At 32.1% G+C, this 17,771-nt stretch overlaps 1 protein-coding gene across 1 annotated transcript in view; it reads left to right on the top strand.

Moving 5' to 3' along the window:
- The first annotated feature begins 4,380 nt into the window (after nt 1-4,380).
- Nucleotides 4,381-17,771, top strand: part of LOC114341705 (insulin-like receptor) — a 523,292-nt gene continuing 509,901 nt past the window's right edge. Inside the window, exon 1 of the mRNA XM_050641373.1 lies at nt 4,381-4,793. The gene's annotated coding sequence lies outside the window, so the exon portion shown is untranslated. The remainder of the gene's footprint in view (nt 4,794-17,771) is intronic.

Below are 17,771 nucleotides of genomic sequence, written 5' to 3'. Positions count from 1 at the left end.
AACTTATCAAAATCTCGCGCAGTGTTTCCAAAGATGTATAATTATATTCAGGGAAATTTCTCAATTTGTCACGAATCAGTTCTAAAGTAGGCACTCTATTTTCTTTGTAAAAATTGTAAACTGTTCGTTGAATAACATCTTTTGCAGCAATGTCAATCCTACCTAATTTTTTATTTGGTCGCTTTCGTTTTAAGGAATGATCTGTAACAGTGCCTAATCTAATAATTGTGTATATCGTCTTATACCCGATTTTTGTTAATACATGAATTCGCGAAACAATTGCATTATCAGTCATCCCAATATTTTCTTTTTTTAAACAATCGTACATATTTAGAACGATTCTTTGGGATTGTACGTGCAAATCTTTATTTTTTAATTCGGGGCTGTCATTAACGTAATTATCATTATTTATTGATACCACAGAAGATGATGCATCTTGATCATTCCTATCAAATGGTCGCCAATATGCCATCGTAGCAAAAATATATTACTTACTTTAAAATAATCCTCCGCCTCTGTTTAGCTGGTGCTTAAATTTCAAGATTTTAGGGGGTCGGATAACCAGCCAAACACGTGTTCATTTTGATTTATAGCTTTTCAGTTCGGTGTTGCCATAATGCACGATGTAATATAATTATTATTTGCTTCCGTCTAGGTCATTTATTAAAAACTACTCAAACTGTGTATTAGGCGGTAATATATTTTTTCTACGAGCGTGCAAAAATGTCTACTTTCGCGCACGCATTTTAGTTTAGAAACTTTTACTTTTCCGCACGCGTGTTACTTTTCTTCACGCGTTTTACATTTCCGCACGCGTTTTAATTTTTCGCACGCGTGTTAGTTTAGATATGTTAATATGGCCTTGAAGTAATTATAATACATGCAATAATAGTATATTGTGCAACAAGTGCAGAAAGGTACTAATTTCTCACGAGTTTGAAAAGTTGCGGTACGAGCGCAAGCGAGTGCCGCAATTCAAACGAGTGAGAAATTACCTTTCTGCACGTGTTACACACTATATTTTTTCTACAAGCACAGTTTCTCCTAAAAATAAAAATCACAATTTTCAAACGAAGATTAATTATAATAGGTACCTATGTGATAAATTTTAAACTGTATTTAATTAATACTAATCAATTTAAATTCCTTATACCCAAATAAATTGCACAGAAATCAGTTAAAAAATTAATGCACTGCCTTAATTTGTTTAAATTTAAACTATTTTAAAAAATTATTAGGTACACATTATTGACGTTGTATTTATGCAGTCACGGATTTACACAAAACTTACTTCATTCGACGTCTCTTGCAGATGTTGCTAAATCCTTATTGGTTATTTGATAATTATAAAATTTTTAATAAGAATAAAATTGTAAAATAAAACAGTTGTAACATCCATAATTTAGTTTCTATGCTATAGTTAAATATAATAATTGTCTTATAGGTTATATATTTGTCTAAAGTTTAACCACGGGTGTAAACAGAATATAACGTTACTCAGAATGAGGTAGTCAACTGTGCAGAAAAGAACTTTGCGGCACAGAAACGTCACTTTGCGGCACAGAAACGTCACTTTTCTGCACACTAATGTCAAATATCTTATACTGTGAGTAAATATCAAGTTTGCTAACATAAAACTGTGCAGAAAAGTGCATTTTGTATAGTGGTTGTAGAAAAATAACTATTTCTATTTACACGTTATACAATGTATGTCCATACTTTAAAAAAAAAGTCTTCTTTAATTTTTTTGTTAGGAAAGGTATTAATTTTTATTACTCATTTCAATGACGTACTTATCATAAAAAGAATTATGTGGAGTTTAAAATTGAATGTAACGCTGTGCTATACATGGTGTCCAGAAACTCTCCCGACAAACGAAGACTGGAGATGCTTCAGATAATTTGAAGACAATTTAACCCAATTCACCTAGTTCGAAAATGCTTCCTAAGGCCGATGTCAGATTATGCGTTTTAACCGGATGCGTTTCCGCCGCATCCGGTGAAAACGCATAGTGTGACAGATCGGTCCGGTTGCGTTGGAAAAGGATGCGTTTTCACCGCATCCGGTCAAAACGCATAATGTGGCATCGGCCTAAGGGAGATAGAGCCCTTTGAAGACAGCGTCATGATATTAGTTTTGCTTAAATATCTCCAGAACGCTTCTACTTAGAAAAACGAAAACTGGTACACGTATTTATCTTGCTGACATAAATCAATTACATCAATTACGAATTTGTAGTACCAGTCATAGGCGCCCGTTCTGGGTAGGGTAACGGTTATTTTATCATATAACTTTTTTATCTTTAACTTCTAAGCATTTTTATGCTAGATTAGTAAATTGTAAGGTATTGTAGTACTAAAAGGTACTCTTTCTTTAAGTCGGTAGGATGCACCGTTTTCGATAAAAATCAATTTGAAAATTTTTCGTTTGTTGAATTTGAAAAAAAAATAAAAAAAAACTATTTAGAAAAACGAAAAGTGGTACGTTCATTTATCTTCCAGAGATAAATCGATTTCCTTAGTTGCGAAATTCTAGTACCGGTCATATTCGTCCGTTTTGGGTAGGTCAATGGTTATTCTATCGCATAACTTCTTTGTCTTTAATTTTTAAGCATGCTTGACACTTGATGATTAAATTATGAGGTATTCTAGTAGTAAAAGTTACTATTACTTTAAATCAGTAAAATACACCATCTTTTTGACAAAAATTTTCAAATTTTTTTCAAATTTAATCAACGAAAAATTTTCAAATCGATTTTTCTAGAAAACGGTGCATCCTATCGCATTAAATAAAGGGTACTTTTTAGTACTAGAATACCTCACAATTTAATAATCCATTGTCAAGAATGTTTGGAAGTTAAAGACAAAAGAGTTATGCGATAAAATACCAGTTGCCCTACCCAAAACGGGCGCCTATGACCGGTACTAGAAATTCGCAATTGATCGAATCGATTTATCTCTGGAAGGTAAATAAGCGTACCAGTTTTTGTTTTCCTCAATAACAGTGTTCTGGAGATATTTAAGAAAAACTAATTCCCAGACGCCATCTTCAAAGAGCTCTAGCTCCCTCAGAAAGCATTTTCGGAGAGGTGAATTGGATTAAATTGTCTTAAAATTACCTGAAGAATCTCTTATCTTCGTTTGTCGGGAGAGTTTCTGGACACCCTTTATAAAAGAGCTTGAACATTCAAAATCGATTTTCTCCAAAAGTACATGCACGGACATACAATAAGTGTTATTTCATCACATAATGTGAAAAATAAGTTTTAAAACAATATAATAATAGTGGTGTTCTTCTTTTATTCTTGAAATGAAACGAAATATACTGCATCTGACCATCACATCTAGTGATGATCTTTGGATCTATTTGGTTTTTTATTAGTTAAAATTTCGTATCTACTTTCAATCTTTAAAGTTCATTAAAGCTAATTCTTATCATATTTTCATAATGAAAAAGATTAAATTATCTGAACTGCCTTATTATGTAGATATTACAGTATGTAGCCACTTTAATACCATATCAATATATCTTAAATTTTTCATGTTTCCAGGTAAGGTATAAAATCAGTGAAATTTGGAAAAAAATAATAAAATTCTTGAAACCGTTTTTGAGAACTTGGATTCTTAAAAGTTGTTTATGTTTGATTTTTTAAAAGTAGATCATTATCTAAAATTCTATAAGAGTACTACCGCTAAAATCATCAACATGGCAACGTCGATATAGATCGAACGACCAAATCGTCTCCAGACTACAATGTTGCCGATATTCGAAAATTTCTTGAGAGCATACGTAAATATACAAAGTTCACAGTTGCATTAATTCATTAGTGAAGAGTTCATTGAAATATTAAGTACCTAGTTAATTAATTTATAGATATATTTTTTGAGAATATTTTCATATTATTTTTTTAAGAGTGTCGTTGACTAGCAATTGAATAATAACGAATAGAGAATAGAGAATATTTTTTTAATATAAACTTAGGAATTTTAGGAAATATATCTGACAACCTTGATTCGGAAGCGGGTCTCTTTGATACCTAAATGAGGCATGTTTATGATGGAAAATTATTAGTGGATGTACTGTACAGTATAATGTGGGAACTTTTCTTTATCTCTATTGTTATGATAATTTGACGGAGACTAAAATAACGGATCAGATGTTGATTTTCGAGATTGTTTTAAAATTTCAAAATTTATTTGTAATTGCCACAAGTTGACTGCAGTTAATGGTTTGTTATTTATGTTTTCTTTGTCCCTCCCATCAATTAATATACCTGTCCTCATCTGATCCTTCTCCGATTAAAAACATGCGCAGAATTTCTTGTAGTGGCTTTGTTGGTTGATCGAGAGGAGGTGAAAATACCTTATGATTTGGCTGCTGTGCCGGTCCTACGTTGCCTTTTCGATGAATAAAATGCCAAAGAAAATGAAATCCTTTCACTTCTGACATTACTGAATGACGTAACACAGTAGATACCGCGTGTCATTCAAGTTGAATTCATCTTATACTCCCTTGTTTTCCTTCAAGTAGTGAAAGGCGTTTAAAATTTATAAACACGGCAACAATGTATTGAGGGACTCGAACCAAACAAATATTAGTAAAGTATATTTCAGTAAGCATGGTGGACGAATTGTTTATAGTTTTTGCGTTTTATCTGTGAGTTCGTGTAAAAAAACTACTATGATTTGACATTTTGAAAGAACTAAATATAGTTTGTGTTTTCGTGATTACGTGAAAATTGTTTTAATATGTGAGTGTACAACCAAACACATGTGGATACTTTTTATTCATGGGTAACTACTTTTTTTTAAATTCCCTTATGAGCTAGTTTACAAATTTTCCCTCCTTTTTTTCAATCTCTATATATTACCTCTTATTCTTTAAGTATAACAAAGAAATATTCGTCTTTTAAGTGTATATTTTTGCTCTTCATTAAATTAGGCCTTGTAAATAATGTTACTACCATTCATTAAAAGAATGTTTGGTTGGCGAGAGGCGCCTGTCACTTGGGTTGTGTATTTATACGGAAAAATCTCAAAGACAACCCGTTTTCACTTTTCACATAATATACAAGACTTTTTACTATTTTATTATGTTATTTTTTATAAGTTTTTTAGTTTTTTGATTTCGTCCACTTACCTAAATGAATGAATAACTACCTATTATGAATAAATTTATAAATGGATCGTTTTTAATAGTTAAATATACACATTGAACTGAATATTTATCGCTGATGAAATTTGTTTTGTTTTAAAATGCCTAAAACTCATTTTCTGGAATCATAACTTGGGTGGCGTCTATATGGATGGAATGTATTGCGGAATATTGATTCCGATTCTGTTCGCCGTCAAAACATTTGCCCTCCCACTTTGAAGTTGAAGTCGCTTATAGTACACTTTGGGGCGTGGCGACACCACGTGCTAAAGGAGTTAGTATTCATCATTTTCTTAAATGCTTTATTGACAAACAATCTCCCGATCCATAATAAATTGTATTACACCCATTCAAAATCAAGCGTCGTATCCACAAGTTTCCGTTACCCATTTTGTATTGCTCTTAATCGCGGAATTTCATTCACTTCCACCTCCCTTCCATATACAATTTTCATTTCAATGAATTTTGAATTTACCAGTTGTCATTTACGAATATTTTCATAATTCAACAAAATCTAATTAGGTATCAATAACTATGAACGGCGATAAAATATAATGTCTTAATCAAACAAATGAAATAGAGAATGTGGAAAAATCCCCTTACGAATAACTCACACATCCACTATTTCTGGCTGGGAAAAATTTTTCGAATAGAATCAAAGATCCAAACACCAGTTCTTAGAAATGTGTTTCGCCCTCTTCAACCTCCGTGGGCTCATCGGTAAAGATGAGAGGTTGAATATCTTTAGACACATTCCATCAAAAAACAACATCCGAGACATAGACATAACAGGAGCGTAAATCTACGCCCAACCTGAAAATGTCAGTCTCAAGTTTTAATTCCCTAATTACTTTAGAGTAAGTAAGATAATGTTTATGAAAAAACAAAAGATGTAGATCTTTGAAACACACTCAGTGATCAAAAGATCCACAGGTACTGGTTTAACGACCACTCGTACGAAATCAAACAAATGAAATAGAGAATGTGGAAAAATCCCCTTACGAATAACTCACACATCCACTATTTCTGGCTGGGAAAAATTTTTCGAATAGAATCAAAGATCCAAACACATTTCTAAGAACTGGTGTTTGGATCTTTGATTCTATTCGAAAAATTTTTCCCAGCCAGAAATAGTGGATGTGTGAGTTATTCGTAAGGGGATTTTTCCACATTCTCTATTTCATTTGTTTGATTTCGTACGAGTGGTCGTTAAACCAGTACCTGTGGATCTTTTGATCACTGAGTGTGTTTCAAAGATCTACATCTTTTGTTTTTTCATAATGTCTTAAAACAAGCAAATTAAGAAAACTGGTAAACTAATACGGATTTTATGCTTAAGGCTTTTTTGAGTAACTGCATCAACTAATTTTTATATATATCAGAAGTAAAGAGATCGCTAAAGGTTATGGAAAATAATAACGCAACGGAAAACACGCAATGACAGTGGAAATGTGGAAATGCTTAAGAACGGTGGAAAACCTGTAATAAATACTTGCCATTGTCTTTTCAATCAAATATTGCAAGAGAAAAATATTCCAAAAAGCTGGAATGAATCCATTAAAATACTTATTTATAAGGAGACAAGACAGACACAAAACAACTACAGGCATTAACTCTTCTTAAAGTCAACGATAAATTACTTACCAAATACTAATGAATAGGTTAACAACAAAATTTGACACACAAATCAGAAAAGAATTTAGTATAAGTAAAGCTAACGAATATAACATCAAGTTTTGTAATATTTATCGATTGCGACTAAGCATAGGCTAGTTAAAAGAGCAGTAAATACAGGCAGAGTAGAACCAATATAATACTATATTATATTATAGATTTGGGCTAAAACGTCCTGCGACGTTGTCCGATGCCCAATTGCCACCGCGTCCTATCATTACAATCTTCTTCTCTCAATCCTCGTTCGCTCATTGATCTTCGAACTCCTTTCATCCACGATTTCTTTGGTCTTCCTAGTTTCCTGTTTTCCGGTGGTATCCATTTTGCTACTTTTTTTGGTAGCCTCTCTTCTGGCATTCTTTGAACATGCCCATACCATGTAAGCTGTTTTCTCCCTATGCAGTCAGTCACAGTTTCTTTTAGACCCATTTCTTCCTTTATTGTGTTGTTTCGAACCCTATCAAGTTTAGTTTTTCTGGCTGCTCTTCTTAATGCATCCATTTCTGTGGCTTATAAACCAATATACTAAACTATTCATAATACCAAAGTCATAATAATTAAAATCTAAGACGGGACGAAATAGGTATGTAGGCATGGAGAAATTAGAAGATAATTTAAAAAATTTAAAGTGGGATGAAAATGAGGAAAACATGAGTTATCTACGATATGTAGACGATAGCTTACGAAATCCTCCTCCTCTATATTTTCTCCTTCGGCAGGATGTAGTGGCGTCGTGTAATCTATTTGACCATTTCCGCCCATTTATCTCTTTCCTGTGCATGTTGTTTTGCTCCAGAGAATGAGTAACTAGTCATATCCTTTATTTGGTCCAATCATCGTACAGGAGATCTACCTCTGGATCTTTTGTCCGCTACGTTGCCTTCAACTAGCATTCGTCCCATGCCTTCTCTTCTTCTAGTTATGTGTCCAAAATATCTCAGTATACCTATTTTGGTTGATAGTTGTGGTGAGTCTAGTTTTTATGTTAAGTTCTGCCAGTATTGAATTATTTGTGCGGTCCATGGTATTTGCAGGTATTTGTAGGTACGGTAGACCCATATTTCAACTGCCATTATACGCTTCGAATCGGCTTTTTTGATGGTCCGTGTTTTTGAAGCGTACGTTGCGGTAGGAAATATTAATGCTCGAACAAGGCGTAATTTTGAGTTTGGCTGTAGAGCCAAACGGTAGCCATAGTTGACGGATCTCGTCTTCGCATCCTCTGCTGTTAATAGATAATAACGGTGCCTTACTAATTCATCGTTTTCATAAATGATTTACCTATTGAGACACAATCTCCCGATCCATAATAAATTGTATTACACCCATTCAAAATGAAGCGTCATATATATCCACAATCCACAAGTTTCCGTTATTTATTTATATGGCTCTTAAACGCAGAATTTCATTCACTACCACCTCCCTTCCCTATACAATTTCCATTTCAATGAATTTTGAATTTACCAGTTGTCATTTATGGATATTTTCATAATTCAACAAAATTTAATTATCAATAACTATGAACGGCGATAATATAATATAATGTCTTAAAACAAGCAAATTAAGAAAACTGGTGAACTAATGCGGATGATGCTTATGCTTATAGCTGTTTTGAGCGCATACAATAAATAATTTTTATATATCTGAAGTAAAGAGCTAAAGCAACGGAATGACAGTGGAAATGCTTAAGAACGGTGGAAAACTTGTACATACTCTTCTCCATAAAATATTACATGACAAAATTTTTCGAAATGCAAGAATGAATCCATTACAATAATTATGTATAAAAATTAGATAAGGCAGACACAAACAACTACAGACATTAACTCTCACTCACGTCAAGTATAAAAAATTACTTACCAAATACTGTATCTCGGGGGTGGCCAAACTGCGGCTCGCGAGCCACATGCGGCTCTTTGAAGAATAACTTGTGGCTCTCGATAAATGTACCCGAGATCCTTTTCAATTTTGTGTTATTGTTTAAAAAAATTATTATCGTCCCATATGTGTTTCAGAACAAAATTCGTTGTCAGTAATTTAAAAGACATTCTGAAACACATATGGAACGATAATAATTTTTAATTATTTCATATTTAATATGAAAGACCAAATGCAACTTTGTAACAAATTCCATTTCCATCCAAGCTAAGAGCTGATAATATGACAAATCGAAAACTGCGCGAAAGAATATTAAGAGTGGCGCAACATAAAATCAGTAATCAGCCCACTCCAGACCAATTTGTATATTTAGTCATTTTATATTAAAAAAAATTGTTACAATATTAAACTAGAAAAACTTAACGAGTAAATAAAAAAGCCAGAAGGAATATTGACCGAAGTCCAAAATTTATTTTAAGACTTAAAATATTTTGAATCGTCTCTTCATTTTTTCTGAATTTATTTGAAATAAACATAGTCCATAAGGTGAATTTTTTATTACCAATATATGACCCAAACATCTGGAGAATTAAAATTAATAGAGACGCAAGAAGATCAAGCTCGAAAATAAAACTATAAGTCGACGCCGATTATCGAATTTTGGAAATTTGTACCAAAATCGAAGTACATACTCTAAATTAAAAAAGGATGCTTGTCGAATTATTTCCATATTAGAAACAACGTACTTTTATGGACCATTTAATTCCATTTTAAAATTCGTGAAATCCTAACACATATCAGTATCCAACCACCATCGGAAAGAATTACTGAGAAGTGCTACCACAAATTATTCACCAAATTTTAAAGAATTACCAAAAGAAGGAAAACAAATGTTGGACAGGGAAAGGAACGAAAACATTAGAAACATCCTAAGATAGGGACCAATAGAGAAAAAAAATTGAAAAAAGAAACCTGGATTGGTTTTGACATTTAATTAGAATGAACGAGAATAGACTAGTAAAGAAGGCGAAGGATGCCAAGAGACAGGGGAAAAGAAGAAGGAGCAGACCTAGAAAGGGGCGGATGGAACAAATCCAGGAAATCGGAACCAAGAGACGGAAAACGCAATAGGTGAAGGAAATGGGAAGAAGACCGGAAGGCGTGGAAGAAACGGGTAAAAGATGGATAGGTGATAGGCGATAGCAAAGTTTGACTCTCTTATTGGGCATAAGGACAACAGAAGAAGAATAAGGAAAACAAATGTAATTCAGTTTTAATATTTCGTAATTTTATTTGTTTTCAATAAATAAAAATTCTGTTAGAAAACATTGTACATACCTTCTTTAGATACTTTTTGAATAAGTCTTTAATTGCGGCTCGCGAAAAATTTTAACTTGTGAAAAGTGGCTCTGGCTATCAAGGAGCTTGGCCACCCCTGAGTGTATCTAATGAATGAATAAGTATCTAATGAATAGGTTAACCCTCTAGCAGGCAAGACCGCCTAAATGCGGTCTAATTTCTAGCTATTTTTCAGCTATTTCAGCTATTTTTAGGCATGCAGCCTGCAAACCTGCCTTTGGTCGTATACTACTGAGTGTACTCGTACATATTTAGTTAACACTAATTGATTGGCTGTTTTAAGTCAAAAGATATCAAGCTTTGAATTTTTCCATTAAAAATAAAATTGGCCTGCTAGGGGGCTAACAACAAAATTTAACTGACACCAATCTAAAGAACAAGCCGGGTTCAGAAAGGAAGTAGTAAAAATAAAGCAAACGAATATAGAATTTAAGTTTTTGTAGCAGTTATCGAATATGGCAAAGCATTGAGTCCTGGCCGGTTAAAAGTGCGGAAATAAATGCAGAGTAGACTACCAACATACTAAACTACATATTATGTAATAACAAAGCCATACTAATGAAAACTTACGAAAGGACGGAACAGGTACCAATAAATTATGGGGTTAGGCATGGAGAGATTCTTCTTACGATGCCTATCCGTTTCGGATATTGGAGATCAGCATGACTATCCTAACTTTACTTGCTGGTATTCGAAATAGTCCGATGGTAGATGTATTGAACCATTTTTTCAGGTTTTGAAGCCAAGATATTATTCTTCTCCCTTGTCCTCTCTTTACAAATACCTTGCCCTGAAGAAAATTAGCTGCCACAAGGCAGATCTCTGTTCATTTCTCATGACATGGCCAATATATTCTAGTTTGCGCTCTTTGGTTGTGTTTACAATCTCGTATTCCTTGCCCATTCTACATAGGACCCCAACATTAGTCACACGATCCACCCATGAAATTCTCAAAATGCGTCTGTAACACCACATCTCGAAGGCCTCGAGTTTTCTTAAAGAAGCTTCAGAAGTATCCAGGCCTCTACTCCGTGTAATAACTTAGAAAATACATAGCACCTGATGATAAATATTTTGGTACCATGGTAAATCGTGACTTCTGAAAAGAGACTTCATCGGTTCATCGTTACGAACGCTAATCTTGATTTTCCTATACGTTGTTTTATTTCAGTAGAGTGGTCTCATTGGGTGCTTATGTTGGTACCAAGGTATGCGTAGCTTAGGGTAACCCAATCATAAACTTGAAAAAACGGAACATCACAGATTTTGGGAGCGATTATCTAAAGGGGGTCCGAGGGGCCTCCATCCATTGAAACATGCTCTTTTTAGCTAATTTGAGACATAAACCTTCTACAATTTACCTATGAATATGTAATTTAATTTAAAATATGGGGCGTAGAATAAATAAAAACAACGATTTTGCAGCTTAAAAAACGGGGCAATCCCGTTTTTACGGGAAGTTTGGTCACCCTAGCGTAGCTGTCCACCCTGTCAATCGGTTGTTGGTTAACCAAAAGCCGTGTATTTAATATTTGGCGCTTACTAACTACCATGTAGGTACTTTGTTTTTTTTTTCGTATTAAGATAAGTCCATGTTCCCTACTTACCTTTATATAGAAGAGTCAGAAAGGCTTGGAGTACGTTCAGAAATTGCATAATGAAAAATAAGTGGAAATGGATAGGATATTTAGAAAGCATCGACTATATGCGCTAAGAAAACATAACAGCGGACGCCGTGTAAATAAAAAAATAAAACGAAGCTGACCAATGATCAGACAGTTCGATGATACATCAGGAAAATAGCGGGCAATATATGGATGAACACAACAAAAACATGAAACAAATGGTTCAAAGATAGACTTAAAATACTTAATAAATATTAACACTTAATAAATAATAAAAAAAAAAAAAATTTAAGGAACGCTTTTCTTTAGTTACGAGTGACTAAAATTAAAAATATAAAAAAATCAACTAAAACGCAAAATTAAAAAAATTAAAACTCAAAGGATTATTCGAAAAAAACTGTTAGACAGATTAAATATACAAAAATCTTACACATTCATTAAAAAATTGAAAAAATCTAACACATTCGTTAAAGAAAAGCGTGGGGCGAAAACCGTTTATTTGATGAAGACGCGCTCCACGCTTTTCTTTAACGAATGTGTTAGATTTTTTAAATTTTTTAATGAATGTGTGAGATTTTTGTATATTTAATCTGTCTAACAGTTTTTTTCGAATAATCCTTCGAGTTTGAATTTTTTTTAATTTTTGCTTTTTAGTTGATTTTTTTAAAATATAGAACTAAAGAAGTTTAGTTTTACAACTAAAGAAAAGCGTTTCTTAAAAAATGTTTTTTCATATTTTATTTATTTTCTACTTATTAGTCTTACACTTTTCAAACATTAAAATATATCGTCATGTTTAAAAAAATGATGTACATGATAGACACATTTATTTCAACATTTTATACACATACACTGTATATTTTCTGTAATTTCTTCATACATTTCTTAAATCAAAATCATTATTTACACCTATTACAGTTTTCACAGTCTTTTGATCTCTTCTAATGCTTTGTTATTGCTACGGTGTAGACTGTAGACCCTGTTAATGGACCGCGATAGTCGTGACGTCAAAACGTCAAAAAAAATTTTCCAAACACGTTGTGTCTAGGTACACGCTAAAATGTACGCAAATAAAAAAGTTAAACTTCATCAAGCTAGTGACTATTTAGCGTGGGCAGTGACTGTATATTTTGATACACGTTATTTTGATATGTTTAGTGTTTGTTTGATAGAAAAATATTTGTTATGACCTTTAATTCTACCTAACTTTTTTATTTGCGTACACGTTAGCGTATACCCTAGACACAACGTGTTTGGAAAAATTTTGACGTTTTGACGTCACACTATCATGGTCCATTTCTCGCAATGCAGTTCTTCGATGCGCGAGCCGTGTAATGATCGCACTTGTCGCAATGCAACGTAAGCTTGTCCTTCCGCAAACACTTTTGGGCGCAAGTTAATTGTTTCGGGCCTAAACAATTAACGTAAAAAGTGAAATTGTGTATAGTTCATATAATTAGCTACAATCTGTAAAAGTTTCAAGTTTCTACATTGTAAAAAACAAGAGAATTTAAGCATTTTCCATTAAAATCGTTTTTTTTTATTTAAACAATAATTAATAAACAGAAAAAAATTATTGACTATTCGTGTATTGTTCCCGCGAATACATATCGAGGGTTTAGTGTCAAACAACGTTATCTACATTTTTTTGTGAAATTGAGATATATCTATAATCGAGTTCACCGTTTTCAACTTTATTTAGTAACGAAAACCTGTATCTCTATCTGAAGCAGATTACAAAATATATTAAACGTTAACTACCATTTGTGAAAAAATTGTTTATGTCAAAAACATCTAAGAGGTGATAACGTTATTTCACAGTGAATTTCGTGATACATCAAAAACAGTTATATATCGATTGTTAACGTTTATTGACACTAATATTTTAAACTGTAATTGTAGACAGCGTTATTATTATAATTTGTATTTGTTTGGAAAACGTCATTTTGATACTGGATAGCTAAATACATTTGTTTATTTTCAATATTGTTCGATTCTACCATCTGATTACCCATTAATTACATGATTACAATAATCTGATTAGTGATTACATTTTTTACTTTGGCCGGAGTTAAAAGAAAACATATACCTACCTATGTTATTTTCTTATTGCCGGTTAAATATATATTTGTCGTAATTATTGAAGTTATTCTTCTTTAGGCGCGATTGAAAGTAAAATTTTTCATAAATCTTTCTAATCTTTCAAGATAGTATTAGTCGAGGAAATGAAGCATTTTGGCTCGCAATTTTTTCGTCCAGCATGGATTTACTTGAAATTTTCACAGAAGGTAGGGAATAGTCCAAGGATAATTTTCTATATCATGCTGCTGTGCGCTAAAACCTTGGGGGTAGTTGCCACCCCATCTCGGGGGTGGGAATTTTTTGTTACATTTTAACCATGTAAATCGATGTAAAAAGTAATTCTAAGAAAAAATTTTTTTTACATTTTCTTCGTAAAACTAATATTTTTCGAGTTATTCGTGGTTGAAAGTAACAGTTTTTCGACGGAAAAATCGACTTTTTTTAGAGGGTTTTTTGAGAATAACTCGAAAAATATGCATTTAACCAAAAAAAATGTAAATAGCAAAATTGTATCTTATAGTAACACAAACGAATCTGTTTTTCTATAATATTTTTACGACCAACACAAACCGAGATACGGCATGTTTAAAGTTAGCTTTTTTCGTCAAATGCATAATTTGAACTAATCAAAGCCAAGTAACGGGAGAACTTGGCATTTTTCCAGGAAAACTTACATGATATTTTTTCAAGCATACAATAAGATCTTTCAAAAAAAATAATAAAAAGTTTCTAGCATAAAAATGGAGCAACTTATGATCAAAAAAAGTCGGTACCTATTTTTTTCTACGAAAAAAACAGTGAAAGCAACCCCCTAACTACCCTTGTAACTAAAAATTGGTCTTCGCCTTTCTGTAATTCCTTTTATATTTATATTATCAATACACCCAAGAAGTTTGACCTATTCAAAAGGCCTAATTTTAGAAAAATTAGAGTTTAAAGGAAGATACATTTTTTGCAATTTTGCATTTTTTACCATTTTCTTTAAAATATCTCCGAAAATACTGGAGATACGAAAAAAATGATAGATTACTAAATTGTAGCTTTTGTAATAACTAAAATTTTTTTATGCATAGATTTTCATTACAGTAAACAGTTAGCTAGATATAACTGTTTAAAACATATATTTACGAGCAAACGTCCCCTTATTCGAGTCTTTTAAACCCACCTCAATTAAAAATTAAGGAATCTTACGAAATTTAATTTACACAGTCTTATTACTGTTCAAAAATCCTACAGAACTGTTATTGAAAAAACTTTTTATCGCCAAAAATGAAGGAGCTATGTTTATAAAACTATTTTTTTTTTCGAAAAATTCGAATAGTCCCCTTGTAGAGCATTTTCAATGTATGTACCTATATAATACCACAGAGCCGGTTCGTTTACTGGATGACTAAAAAACTATTTGTATGTGTATTTTTATAATATTTGTAAATTCGTATTTTTGTGTAAATAAATGTTTTTGTAATTTTTTAATTCTTCTTTTTTTTTCTGTATAGATCTATTAAATTGTCTACTTATAAAAATTGCAATGTTATTAAGGGTGGTTTTTAAGGGTTGAAATATTATGATATTATATCCTAAAGCATAAAACAATCATTATTTAACCAGTCAAAACCAAATTTTACCCATATTAAAGTTAACAATGTTTCTATATAATTTTTGAAAATAAGGGCAGTTTACACCCCTAAAATAATCAACGGCCTTGAGCATGATATAGAATGTGAAGTACAGGGTAAGATGATCCTAACCCCAAATTTTTATGTAAATTGATGCAAGCAGAAATTATTCTTTTAGGATAAGTAAACTTTTCATATATAGTTCCAACAAGGGTGGTTTTAAGGGTTAAAATATTATGATATTATATCTTAAAGCACAAAACAATCATTATGTAACTAATAAGAAGCAAATGTTGACAATATTAAAGTTTAAAATGTTATTTTATAATTTTTTACAATTAGGGGTGGTTTTCACCCTTAAAAAACCAAAAGCGTACAACGGCTCAATATAGAAAATGAACTAGAGGGTGAAATGAGCCTAATCCCAAGTTTTTGTACAAATCGATGCTGGACGAAAAAATTGCGAGGTATTGCAATTTTTCCAGCTTCATTTCCTCGACTATATTAGTGTTTTTAGTAAATGTATTATTTATTATAATTTTTTTGTCTTTGAATTTCTCTTTTTCTGTAGTAAGATAATAAAATATGTAGGTATAACATTTTTATCACGATACCACTCAATCTATTTGTCACCGTGTTGTGTAATTATATCCGAAACGTACGTGTCAATTACAGGAGACTCGCTGGTCTAGTTGTTGAGCGTTCGGTCAGAGATCGAAAGGTCCCGGGTTCCAATCCTGGACGATTTATTTTTTTTATTTTTGGTTGTTTTAATAAAAAAATTTTGAAAGTGGTAGATAAGAAAGTTAGTTTAATATTTAAATAGAATACAAATAACCTGTTAAGTATATTTACTTCGTTAAAATTATATAATAGAAGAATAGCTTCTTACGTGCGTGCAAAGTACACACACATTATTTTTTAATATTTTGATGTTGTCAGTGTTTAACAGAAAAATGTCCAGTCGTAGCACAAAACTTTGTATGACACGAAGCACTAGCGGGTCGTGGATCTTCTGAGGTAGCCTCTTGCCTTACAAATACAATGAAAAGTGAAGTTACTGGGAAAGACTTCGCTTTTATGTCTGAAACTTGTTCGGGCCAAAATGGAAATTCAATTGTTTCCGCAATGTTTCTCTTTGCTGTTGAAACACTAAATATTTCAAAAATCGACCAGTTATTTTTTGAGCCCGGACATTCCCAAATGGAATGTGATATGGTCTATGCCCACATCGAAAACGCGAGTAAAGGCTTGGAAATTTATGATGCATCGGGATGGTATATATACAGTGATTAAAATGGCTTTAAAGAAATCAAAATACGGAGTAGTTGAAATAGATCAGGAAGACCTTTTGGATTTTAAAGAACTTCAAATTCAAATGACTAAAAATAAAAAAACTGACATTGAAGGAAATGTTTTCAAATAGTTAAACATAGTTTGGATACAATATACATATTATAAAAGAAGACACTGCACACAATTATTTCAAATATAATATTAAATCAGACTACTCTACGAAATTTAAAATACAGAGAAGGCAACTTCGAACATTTTCAATTAACAAACTTGTGCCAAGAACGCCAAGAAGAAAATATGACAAACCGTTAATGATTAATAATAAAAAGTTAAAAGGTTTAGTAGAACTCTGTGAGCAAAAATTAAAGAACAATATCACTTCTTTAACCAGAATCTTCAAGGAAGGGGTGATGATCATAATGAAAATGTTTCAGAAGATGAAGACGTTTAAAGATGGTATACGTATTTAGACATTTTTTCATAAGTTTAATATATATATGTTATTAGAGAAATAAAGTTTTTTATTTAAATACACTTATAACATTTTTAATAATACAGGGTTAGTGCTGCATTGGATATCCTGAAAATTTTGAAAATATCAGCGAATTTAAGTTAAAGTCAAACTGGATATCCTGAAAAAAGGGGAAATATTAGGGAAATTACATTTTTACATTTTCACCTAGCAGTACTAACCCTGTAGTAAAACTATTATTATCAGGTGCGACGTTAACGGTTACAAAAAATATATATCGGTAATATCAAAAAGGGTTATCAGGTCATTATGAGAAAAAAATTCTATTTTTTTCTCCGTAAAATAACAATAACCTGTAATAATTTTTACAATATGTCAAAGAAACCATAATAATACTATATAAATTTACAGATTTCTATTGTAATGTATTTTGCCCCTGTAATCACAAATTTGTTGGCCGATATTACGTTTCAAAACAGTTTTTCGCATTTTCTGCCACTTTATGTTTTTGTAGTTAACGTTGTTTGATACTATACCCTCGATATGTCTGCAAATTTTCATTCATTTGCATTGAAGAAAAGGCAGTCAAATTAACGTCTAAAGATTTGACCCAAA

Source organism: Diabrotica virgifera, chromosome 10, assembly GCF_917563875.1.
Source record: "Diabrotica virgifera virgifera chromosome 10, PGI_DIABVI_V3a".
Classification (NCBI taxonomy): domain Eukaryota; kingdom Metazoa; phylum Arthropoda; class Insecta; order Coleoptera; family Chrysomelidae; genus Diabrotica; species Diabrotica virgifera.
The sequence above is the reverse complement of the archived record's forward strand: the minus strand, read 5'-3'. Positions and strand labels throughout refer to the sequence as shown.